The following is a 12,318-nucleotide window of genomic DNA, read 5'->3' as shown; positions in this document are numbered from 1 at the left end:
TCTGCTATGCCAAGCTGTCTCACACAGAGTGCCCTAAGCCTGGAAAGGAAGGTAAACTTGTGGATTTAAGATCTCGCTTAAGGTATGAAAGGCTCTTAACAGGTGATTTGCGGCTTATCCCTCCTAACCTGCGTAGGTAAAGGTGTCCTGGGTTGACATGGGCTATTGGTGTTAAACCAGGAGTCAAGTCAGACTGAGGGGTAGGTCTGATGCAGCATTGGGAATGCAGTTATGTCATGCCATAGAATGAAAAGAATCTAACAGTGTAAACATAATTACACTCTTTATGGGATACAAATATATACACATACATATATATATATCGTCATTATATAATAATTTTTATTGATTAATATTTTTCTACATCGGTTTTAGTTGGGTTTTATGTATGAATAAGCTATATTTTGTATAGCACTTATCTAATTGATAATTTCTGGATTTGGTTAATTATGAAAAAATGTATATTAGCGCTGAATGCTGAGGGCCTGTGGTGAAGTAGAGCAGAGTATAAATATATAAAAATTGTCTTTTGTCAGACTGTCCCTTTAACAGAGTGGTTTGATCTCAAATTACGTCAGTCCAAACATATCATCAGATATTTCATGTCATTGAGAAGCTTGCTTGAGTGAAACATAAATAAAGGAATATGAACCTATTGAATAATGGATGGTATTCAAAAATGGATATTCCAACAGTTGTTTCTAGACAGAGAGCGATTCATGCTCAGCTCACATTCCTCCCTGCCTGGCCCCGGGCCCCGAGTCAGATCTACACGATAAGGCGGCGCAGATGTGTCAAACTTGTCACCTCTTAGTGACGTGCAATAAAGCGAAAACGATATGGAATGTGGACGGGTTATCGCCGATGCGCTTGGACACCGCTGGAGGAATGACGACCATCCCAAGCAGGTACCAGAGGTCAGAGTATGCAGGTAAAATACGCACTCGGTGTCCGTGTGCTTATCTTGCCTAACTTCACGGGTCGCAGAAGGCGGTGGCGGTTTGCCCGTCTGAAATCTGTCGCGAGCGTGTCTGCGAACGTGTGTAAATGTGTGCGCCTGCCTGACGTGCAAACAGAGCCCTGGACAGGAGGGCAGGTGGGGTCAGGCTGCTGTGACTGGATGTGAAAGCTCTGGAAAGCTCACTTAACAAAAAAAACCTAATGGCTGCTCTTTATCTTCCTCAAGTGTTTGTTTAGCTCCCGTCATTTAATCCCCCTGCTGCTGGCTGGGACGGGCACCGGAGGTCAAGGAGGAAGGGAGAAGACAGGAAGGGCGTGTCGGCCCATCTGATCGCCGCGCTCTTGTCTGCACGTCCCTTGACGCTGATGTGAGAGAACGACACCTCCCTTTCCTCCAGGCCGTGGGCAGACGCACCAAATGAGCACAATTACGGCTAATTGGCCGGATAGGATCTCTTGTCCCCCCAGCGGCAGGAGGGAAACATCCGCAGACTGGAATTACACAAACCGTGTAAATACACCACAATAAACACAAAATTATGTTAGAAATAGGAAAAATAGTTCTTTACAAACTAGCTTCTCACTGGAGGTTATAAAATAAGACAGACATATGACATATTTGACACAAAAGCGACTGACTGGGCTACAAAACATGCCTGTTTACTGAAGCCTGAGTGGTGTGTAAAGGCTTTTCCTGGTCCGTGTGTGGGTAGCATGGTCCTTATCTGCGATGCCTGCGATAGCATCTGTGGCCGAGACGGGCACAGTATCGCCAGCCCTCATCACCCATAAACACACACACAGCGCAAACAATGGCCGCCAGCCCTGCACGGCACGAGAAAACAACCTCCCAGCGCAATTAAAGCATCAGGAAATTAACAAGACGGTGCGTCTGCGGGAGCCGGCGGCTCTGGCGTGCCCGGGACTCCGATCGCTGGCGGGGGCGGAGCGGCGGGCGCAGATATGGACACAAAGGCTGCCGCGGGGCCCGAGGTGCCAGGCTCCAGACCTCGCCGCGATAGCACCGATAGCACCGTCTGCCAGGTCGAAAAAGAGATGGCACGAGGATAATCAGTTATGGCAGACAAGATCCAGGGACACACAGGCCCTGGTCTATGCAATCTCGGCCTCAAGCTGCAGGGCCATGTGGGCAGGCGCCGGGCTTTGATGAGTCCTGCACCTGTTCGGCAAACAGGGAGGAAACGCACACGATTCAGGAAAAACGCAGTAACACGGTCATGGCTAGACGGAAGAAGATCCTTATATTTGCTTTTGGGCCAGAGTTGCATTCATTTTTAACTGAGCACACCCCCAAGATCCCAAGAAACATGTGGAACCGCTCTCTCACGGTAGGAAGCAAGCCATCCTGCCATTGTTGACTCGGTAAAGGTTTTTCAGGACTTTCAGGCAGCTTGCAGGCTTGTATTAAACCTTCAAGATTTGACATGGGTTTTATCATCTAGAATGAGGAAGCTGCAGTGGGCAGTGGTGGCCTAGCGGGAAAGGGAGCAGACTCATAGCTGAAAGGTCGCGGGTTCAAATCCCGAAATGCCAAGGCTCCACTGTGGTCTTGGTGACGGGTTCAATGCAGGACACATTTCATTGTGTACACAGTGTGCTGTACTGTGTAGCACAATGACAATCACTTTCACTTTAGTATGTGTGAGCTTGTCAATCACTGGACTCCTCCTTTTAATACTATTATTTATAAAAACATAAATTATTTAAAATGTATATAAGCAGTTCTTTCTTGTTTTCTATTTTATGCAAATCCTGATAACGCCTTTGAGTCAAAAAAAAATAATAATAATAGTGCCGATCATGTTGCTTGAACCCAGATCCAACCAATGGAGAGAAGCCAAGATCACACCACCGTTTCCACAGGCTTGTACCATGGGGAATGCACATGACATGTCCTTACCTTCTTCTCAACTATTCTCTCATCTATTAAATAATGTCTTCTAAAGCCACTTCAGCAAGCACCTTTGACCCTTCTGAGAATCAGTAGCATATTTACCCCCCACCACTGGATGTCTCTTCCAACAAAGCTGTTTAAGAAAGTAGAAGGTATTCAGAGCATCAGTAAAACAGCACACTGCCATGTGAAACACAATAATTACAGCAATAAATGTCCAATCGAAGGCTACTGCGTATTTGCTATGTTACATTCAGGTGGTGATTATGTTTTATACAAAATAATAGCCATGCGACTCTCTCAAAATTACTTAGACTAGTCAGAATCTGACCATACCTTTAAATTCAGCATAATGGGTCTATTAAAGATGAGGAAAATATGTGCGACTTAATTGCATTACTTACATTGGCAAGGACCTGAGGGCACTGCAAGCAGACAATACCAAACCAAAATCACCCTTATAAATCAAATCAGAATGGAATATAATTACCGATGGCTTTAATCACCATGAAAACCAAGAGACCACACAGTGAATAATTCATTATCTTTACTCTGGTCAGAAAACCGGGGATGGCCACTGTGGGGAAGATTATTGACTGAAGGACATTGATCGCCTGTGTGACACCCCACACACACACACACCCTCTACATTGGTGTTCGAAACCCACAACATCTCCACTGTAGCTGGCGTGTTTAGAGACAGCTCTGATTCTGGCTGGTCCAGATGCTTATCGCTCCAGTGCCCAAGTCCCCCCTGGGCCGCTTATCTCAGACCCCTTGGGGCTTACAGTCACAGACTCGGCCTTCCATTATTTCTTCCTCTCCCTTCTCCGTCTCAACTGTGACAACTGTGACCACTTCTGCTGAGACTGTGGACATTGTCAGATGGTTAGATATCTGGCCAGATGGAGAAGGGGAACAGTGCAATATTTTACAGTATATTAATAGAAATGTATTAACATGTGTTAGTCGTGTCCAAGATGGTGATTGTTGACCGCATGCACGCAGTGTTCCCCAAATCCGAAGACGCTAAAAGCCCTAAACGCTGCAACAGTTAGCTTGCAGTATAATTATTATGTAATCTACCGCTACACTGACTGTCACTGTGTGACCTCACTCTTATCGGCGCAAATTACGAGCATGTCACAACGTGGCTGTCAGACAGGACAGGAATCTGATGCTGCCGGATCGCAGAGATACAGAAGAAGAAGTGACAAGTGTGTCGGAAGGTGGCTTCTCAGAACGGCAGATCTGGAGATGAGCAATAGTCGAGAGAAAGAGTTTGGTCAAAGCCGACTGTGACACTGCGGACCGATAGTCGATGATAAGATAAGGCATTAGCACGTAATGGTGTGAAATCTCGATGATCAGCGGCAAAGTGAAGGAAAACAAACGTCTCATAGCCAGAGCATATACACACACATTCCCACACCTAATACTTATACAAGCTGAAGTGAAACCGTTGCATAAGCATGTGCTCCTCCACCCTGGGCCTATTTGATGCTTCAATAAATAACCTCTTGGGACCAGGTCAGTTCCTCCAACGTGACTCACCGCCCAACCTCTTTCAGCAAAATGTGGATTTAGAAGTGAACACCTTCCCATGCAAAGTCACACAGAAATAAAAAAAATTAATAAATAAGAACATGAAATAAAAACTACTTTGTACTACTATAGGCTCACACCTTTCATCCCATATTTGGTCAGTTGTGACCGAAAAGACTGATATTATTTCTGCAGTCCCCTTGACTTAATTTTTTTCTAGTAGTTGCAGCAAGTATTTATTTCCACCAACAAGCCTCTCTACACACTCCGCCAACACCTCAAAGACACACACTGACACCCAGAGGCAAAATGCAAGAGTGCGCAAACATAATATAATGTGGTCATAATAAAACATAGCTGCCAGGTACTTTTCATGTGTGTGTGTGTGTGTGTGTGTATATATCAGTTTTATATTATTATATTATTTGATGGATCCGTTTGTCATGTTTATTGAGAGTATACAACACAAAAAGTCAGCTTGGTAACTCTTTCTTTATTGTCTGAACACTTAATTGAACTAAAACTCAGCGATTATCTGTCCTGGCGCAAATAGACAAAAATCAGTTGACAAAATTCCTGCCGGTCACTTTTCATGCTAAGCTGACAAAACAACTCCTGTCCAATTGAAAGCGCAAATAACCAAACGCACACATTTCAAAAACCACAGACGAGTATGGAGAGCCCTTGTGGCGGAGACTCGCGCATTAGAGCCTAGGTGCTCCCCTCCCTTGTTTGCACTGCAGCTTATTCTCTTAGCTTCTGCCTGTGTTTGTCTGTGTGAGTGTAATGTATGCACAGGGCTGAACGAGCAGGCCTGCTTTGTTCAAGTGACAGCATGTGTGTGAGGGGAATCCCATGGCTTTCTCTGCGCTCGGCGTCAACACCCACGCCGCGATTGGCAGTTGGAATCATTAACTTTGCCGATATAAAACAATTCTCTTTGCTCTCAAGGTGAAGAAGGCAGCTCAGGTGTCAGCGGGAGTCAATATTGACTCGTGGTAATTGAACCATCAGTGTACACTGGGATTATGAAGCTGATTGGACCGAGCTGAGAACATAATGCCATTGCGTGACTCACCGTCATTTTTATTCCTTTGTCCCCAAAACGAAAACAATGAGGTCCAGCCAATGAAAATCAAACACAAGCAAACATGACCAACTGGGTGATGTCACACTTATTAATTATGAAAATTAACAGGGTCTCCACGACGTGCATGTATGTCCCTGTCCTCAGGGTGCCTCGTCCCAGTTGACTCAGAGTAAATAATCATTCATTTGCATTCAAAAACACATCCCCAGCAAATACGAGGAAGTAAATGAAGCTTTACATGCTGCAGCGCTACAAGTGAGGGGCTTTGGAAACAGCTGCTTCGCGTAAAAACCCTTGAGACAACAAGCACCGACAATGCAGAGAACACGGCCACAAGTGTAATCTGGTGCTTATCTCCTCCTCGCCAAGTATGAGGAATGTGTGCGGGTGCACAGCGCCCCCTAACTGCACCAAAGCGGCCCAGTGGGGAGGGGTGGGGTTCTCAGACCGAGTCACAGTGGCGCCCCTGACGCTCAGAGGAGTAGACAAGGACGACAGGACGGTGCGAGCACATCGGCGACACCTCAGCACCTTGCCGCTCCCGACAAGGAGGGTAATTAGACCCGGCACCACAATTAGGCTGCATGGACCCCACCCCCCAGCCCCCGCGCCATGCTGTAATTGGACACATGACTGGGGGGAGAACAACAGGGAACCAGGGGCCTCGCTGACCAGAAAGTGGGTCACCGACCACAGCCAATTAACGGTCAGCGATGACGTGTTCGAACGAACAACTCTGTGTAAAAAGGCTGTGTTTCTGGTGGTGGGGGCTGTGGGTCCGGCAGACACCTCCATTGTGTGTCATTACACTCGAAGCTCTGCCTCGCTGCTACAGACTGGCTGGCAGATCCATCAAAATGACATGGACACAAAACATCCAACAGGGCTGGCTTTTGTGAACAGGATGTGAAGGGTATCGGTGGCACGGCACCATGCGGGGACAGAACAGTTCTTCTGGGCAATGAGCAGAGTTATCAGAGCGTGTCTGAAAGGTGGACAAGCTCGGCCCTGCTGACCGGTGCATGGATGTCTGGAGAGATGTCCTCTGGCAGAGGTCCTCTTGCCCCAATCCAGTTTAACAGGAAGTGTGTGAAAACTGGCAGATGAGCGGCACATTAGTAAATGGCTGTACCCTGTGATAAAGAATTCCCATTCTGATGGGTGTGGTATGTTTCAGGATGATGACGATGCCTCAATCCACCAGACACTTAACATCATTGGTTTTATCATTTAAAAACAATATGGTCTTAACCCAGATCTTAATGAAACGCACCTTTAAAAAGGTTCTGGGCCAGTGTTCCTGACCGTTTTTGCTACCAATTCCAGAACGCCAAATGACAGAAAAATTTACCTCCACGAGTATAGGTGTCACCATTCAAAAAAAAAAAAAAAAAAAAAAAAAAAAAAAAATGGAGGGCAAAAAATGTTACCCCACAGGGCAAGAGACATGCACCAAGTTTGTGGAAGAGGGCCCGTGAGAGGGTTAACAGCATTTTCCTTGAGGGCCTGTTGTACCTCCGTGTACCTCCCAGGGTGGTGCAAGTCTCCGCTCTGTTCACACAGCTGCCTGAGACACCACTAAAGCTCCCTTTGTGTCTCTGTCAATAATCCTGTTTGCCTCCTCATTATCTCGGGCTTTAGCGACTCTCTGCACTCCCCGGCTCCGCACCCCGGCCTCGGAGGTGATGTATGGTTCTCCGGCGCTGCAGGATCTGCACCGTGGCAATTACTAACATGTTTTCCATTCTTATGGCAATCCCTCTCCTCTCCTGTGCCCCACTTTTTTTTTTTTTTTCCTCGCTCAGGTCTAAAGCAAATAGTCACACAGAGTCAGACAGGAACGGCGACTGGAGTCTGTACCAAACGCAAAACAGCTTGTTATTGCGCTCGCTCACCGGGAGTGCAGTTATGGCACTGAATTCTGGTCTGAATTCTGCACCAGGAAACTGATGTTAGAGACCTGTGAGACACAGTCCCCTGGCTTAATGCGATTCACCTCCCTCAGGGACATAATGAGCGGCTGCAATGTTAAAAGCCAAGGACACAGTTTGAAGTGGAAGAGGGGGAGGGGGGGTCACGTACGTCAGGGGGTCTTTAGATATCATGACCAGGACATACCCTTACACGGTCAGAAAAGTGGAGAGAGATGAGAAACATCGGATGATGACAGGAGATTTAATGGTGCCACAAGCAGCCAAGCCGCCGAAGCCTTCATGAAAGGTAGAGTGGAGGACACTGCCATCTACTGGCCGGCCACTTGCGCTCATGCCCTTCATGGAAAGGCAGCAGGAAAAAAACGCAAGTCGTGGTCATGAAGGTCCATTAATCAAAGCAATTTAGAAAATCGCACACAAACATGGAAATCGATCTCGTGCAAACGAATGGTGATGGAACCGAGTGGTGTCAGCTTCATGCAAACACAAAAGGTGGACGAAACCTCACCCCGTGCAAACACTCCCCAACAAAGAGCGGTGCAGCGTGTACCTCTGCATTGTACGTATACATGCGTATATACACAGAAAAAAGTAATAATACCCACTCGAGACGGCTGTGATTGGAAACGTCCCTTTCCAGCTCAAACGCTTGAGGGGAGAAAAAGGCAAATACAGTGCGAGGCATGACAGCACGGGAGGAACAATACATCAGAGGAGAGCCTTTATGTGACACCTGCTGCGGAGGCCCATGGCTCTTTGTGCTGTCCGCACCGGTGCAGAACAAGGCGGCAAAGCCACACAAAGGTGCAGCTCTCCCCATCAGTTGTGAGGTGGGTCGGTGTTGCTGTTTGCTTTTTAGGTGGTGTTCTCCTCGCTCCCCCACATCGCTCCCATTGTCATCTCGACATGCCAGGCAGGGACGGGGAAGCTGTGAACAAATGGGAGTCTAGTCTGGAGCTGGGCCAGCCCGGTTGCATCTCTGCAGGACGACACCTGCACCGACACCACCCAACCACCACCCCCACGCCAGCCTTTCACACCTGTAATCCCTCAACTGCCGGGACACAAACAACACGAGACTCCAAATTCACTCCATGTCTTTTCATGTTCATGTCCAGTAAAAGCCCGCAATGAAGGTCTCTGATTGTTCAGGTAGGCTCTCACCTTCCCTGTGAGCCTGAATCAGATCTTAGAAGATAGTTGGACTGACCGATGAGTCTTTGTTGTAGGTCTCCAGCACTTTAAGCCGGTCACACAATGAGATTCTCAGGACGCGCCATTTCAGTCTCTGTAGGAGAGAGACAGGACGAGGAGGAGAGCGACCTATAGAGGTTGAGGGGAATGACATCAACACCATTCACCAACCTCAATGTTTGGCGCAAACAGGAAGTCGTGCAGGCGTTTTTCCGGAAACATTTAAATCAACAACAAAAACTCACGACAAAAACATTTGTGCTCATTTTTACATCCAATCACTGAGCAACTGCCCTGACTGTCGGGGTAGTTATTATTTTAGGGGACGGGTGGGAAGTTTTCTGGGTGGAAAAAAAGCATTAGAAATGGAAGGTAAACTTTCCCCTTATGATGTCATAAGGGAAGACGTTCCAGATCAGACTGAGCTGCAGCTCTCTGCACGGCAATGAAGAATGGCCAAAGCACACTTCATAGCGGGAAACACATTATCAATAAGTTGACCACAGTTACAGGATCAAACCTCATTTACCTCCATCATGCGTGTCCCAGCCCAAGACACCCTGTGTTGCTCCAGATATACTGACTAACTACTGAGTGGAAGTCACTCTGGATAAGGCTGTGGGCTACGTTGGCTAAACGTAAAACATACAGAAATCAATTACGAAGCAAATATAAAAATCACTTTTCATGCCCTCACCAAAAAAAGACAGAACATCAAGTCTAAATTTTTCCACGGTGGAGCTGCCAGCGATGGTGTGAGAGGTCCATGTGTGCTTTGTCGGAGGTGTACAGATACTGACAGGTTGACTGGCGCCTCATTGTGAGAACAGCTTAGCTGAGATCGATGAGCCTGAAGCTCGTCTCTCTTCGCCTTTTCCACGAACCCAACCCTTCACACACACTCACACACACACACACACACACACACACACACACCCACACAGCATTTTTTCAGTGCGATGGGATGGTACTGATACAGCATAACTGAAATACTTCCAAAAGCTCCATGTTTCCTCACACCAGCCATTTCTCCCCCCAATGCTGCACTAATCAGAAAGCATAGCTGCCAATACATGGCCAGAGGAATTGAAATAGGGCTGAGATATAGGGCAAATAGCTGCTGCCTCTCCCATGACGGGACCTGCCAAGCAGTTGTTGGATAAGTGATGAGTCAGGGCAGGCATCCTGTGTGTAGAACTCAAGAGCCGAATTCGCTCTTTACGTAAGCCCGCCTGTCAACACGTAACGGGCCCATGCAGCCTTGCGGGGTTTTCTGCATGACCCTGAGGCCGCGAGGGCAGCAGGCCTCCTCCGGTCCAACAATGTGGAACACATGCACAGACTAAAGAACATGTGTAAGTGTGTGTGTGTGTGTGTGTGAACTGCACACCAAAGCTGTCCAGACCTGCACATTAAGGCAGCTGTCTGTCAGCAGGGCTCATTTGCTTAAACAAACGGCCGAGGTGATTCGCATGTGGCCTCATTCATTAGCGCCGCTCTTAAAGCCGTGCGTGTTTTGACACACTGCGTTTCAGCACTTCCAGTATTTACATAAGCAAGGGACCACCTACATTACAGCAATTACACACTTAGCACTACTGGCTTTCAGTTTCCAGCCAGGTTTGTCTGGGGATTCTTCTGTCCTGTCCTGGGACTTATGGCCCGGTCTTTGGGAAAAGCACCGCATACCAGAGAGAAGGAATGTGGGTTTCAGATGGGATGACTGACTGGTTTCATGCTTTCCTCGGCTCTCTCACATCAACCAGTTCCACATATCACAGAGGCAGAAGTCAGGAGACACCAACTCTGGAGCAGGCAGGCCTGCAGGTGCTAGGCTGGGCAGAAGGGGGAGCAGTTGAGATCTTCAATCTGATGAAGTTGTGATGCAGGCTGTCGAATGCAAAAAGCAAAAACTTACTCGGTTACTCTGACCAATAAGTGCATCTCTCTTCCCCAAACTGACAGGCTGTGAACAGGATGGGGGGAAAAAAAAAAACAGGAGGAAAAATGCAGACCGCATACGGCAGTGAGAAGGCAACAGCAGCTTGGGATTTATGATGTGCCCCAGAGAAGCACTGCATCACAGAGTGTAGACAGGCGTGTGCCAGACAGCATCGAGCTCCATTACTCTGCGGCAAAACGTGCTGATTTATGGACGGATCAGCAGTGAGATGAACTGCAAAATGCAGAGAACACTCTCACTCAGACACCCTGTTGTATTCCAGCCGCCCCTTACCAAGAACAATGACTCAACCATTTATTTCGCTGGAGGTGATGCTTCGTCCCTTGTGGTAGATTAGCTTTAAACTAGAAGCCTGGAAGTGGGCATGAATGGTCCCTCAGAGCAATGGACATGTTGGCCCTCAAACAACTTGACAGCATATAAGTAATATTGCATGAGAAAGTGTGGATATATAAAAACATGTTGTAAAAACCTTAATACTACACCTTTGTAAGAAAGCTACCTCTTGTATTGATCATGAAATAAGCAGAAATTCAGACGATAATAGCTAATTTGGCAATACACTGATGAAAGCCATATTGTAAAAATAAAAATATTTGAATAGACTTATGATTTACTTTATTCCCATTACAAAAAAAAACAAAGTATAGCAGCATCATGAGCCTTTAATAAAAAAATTAGTTTAGCTAAATCACAGGCCAGCAAGATGGAAAAAGTGTGTGTGTCTCACAAAGTCAATGGTATTGATTGAATAATACGAACTGAGGAGTTTCCTTGGACTTAGGGAATGTTTATGTTTCTTTAATTGCATTAAATCGACTGATGTGAAATGACTATCCTTTCATAATAAAGAAAAAATCAATTACCACCCAAATGGACAAAAAGATATTGATTAAAGCACCTACGTCTTGTGTTGGCAATGAATGCAGATGAGGAAACCATAGTGATGCAACAGTATTATTCATCAATACTGAGAAATTAGTAATAGCCGCAAAGTTTAGACGTAAAGACAACTTTCCTCTCTAGGTTCCACCATTTAAAAAAAAAATATATATATATATATTAAAAAAAGTTAAAAAAAAAAAAAAAAAATTTTAACCAAGAACCAAATATACCTTACTGACCAGCACTCACAATTCAGTGACAATTATCTTATTAAGAGTCAAGAGCCTTTGGGTAAAAAGCCAGAGATTGTTAGGCAAAACAGGGAATGTCTAAACACAGATCAGTCTTCTTATAGAATCACACAGGGAGATTAGGTGTCTAATTCCGAATAAACCTTTGGAAGAAGTCTGATTTTGTTGTCCAGGGGGGCTGCAAAACTATGACCCAAGCCAAGATTTAGCAGCTGCGGACACAGACAAATAGCAGAAGAAGTCGCATTAAGCAACTTAATGCGATCGGATCATGAAAGCCAGAGCCACTTAGGATGGAGCATTAAAGAAAACAGACCGCACATACACAAAGTCTGATTACTTCAGGGACATTTCTAAATTCTAAATACAAGGTTTATAGAGTAGACGTATGTTAGAGTAGCATGAGGTGGGGCAGTGAAGTCCAAAAACCAAGACTTTTTTTTTGGTTTGAAAGTATTTTGTGTGCACAGCAAATGATCAGGTTCATGATCAATGCTGTCATGCGTGCAGGACAGAAGAGTGTAGAGCACATTGCATGCAACTCCACCACAACCGCTGTCTGTTCAGGGGTATATTAATTC

Source organism: Denticeps clupeoides, chromosome 13 (assembly GCF_900700375.1).
Source record: "Denticeps clupeoides chromosome 13, fDenClu1.1, whole genome shotgun sequence".
NCBI lineage: Eukaryota > Metazoa > Chordata > Actinopteri > Clupeiformes > Denticipitidae > Denticeps > Denticeps clupeoides.
This window is presented reverse-complemented; position numbering follows the sequence as displayed.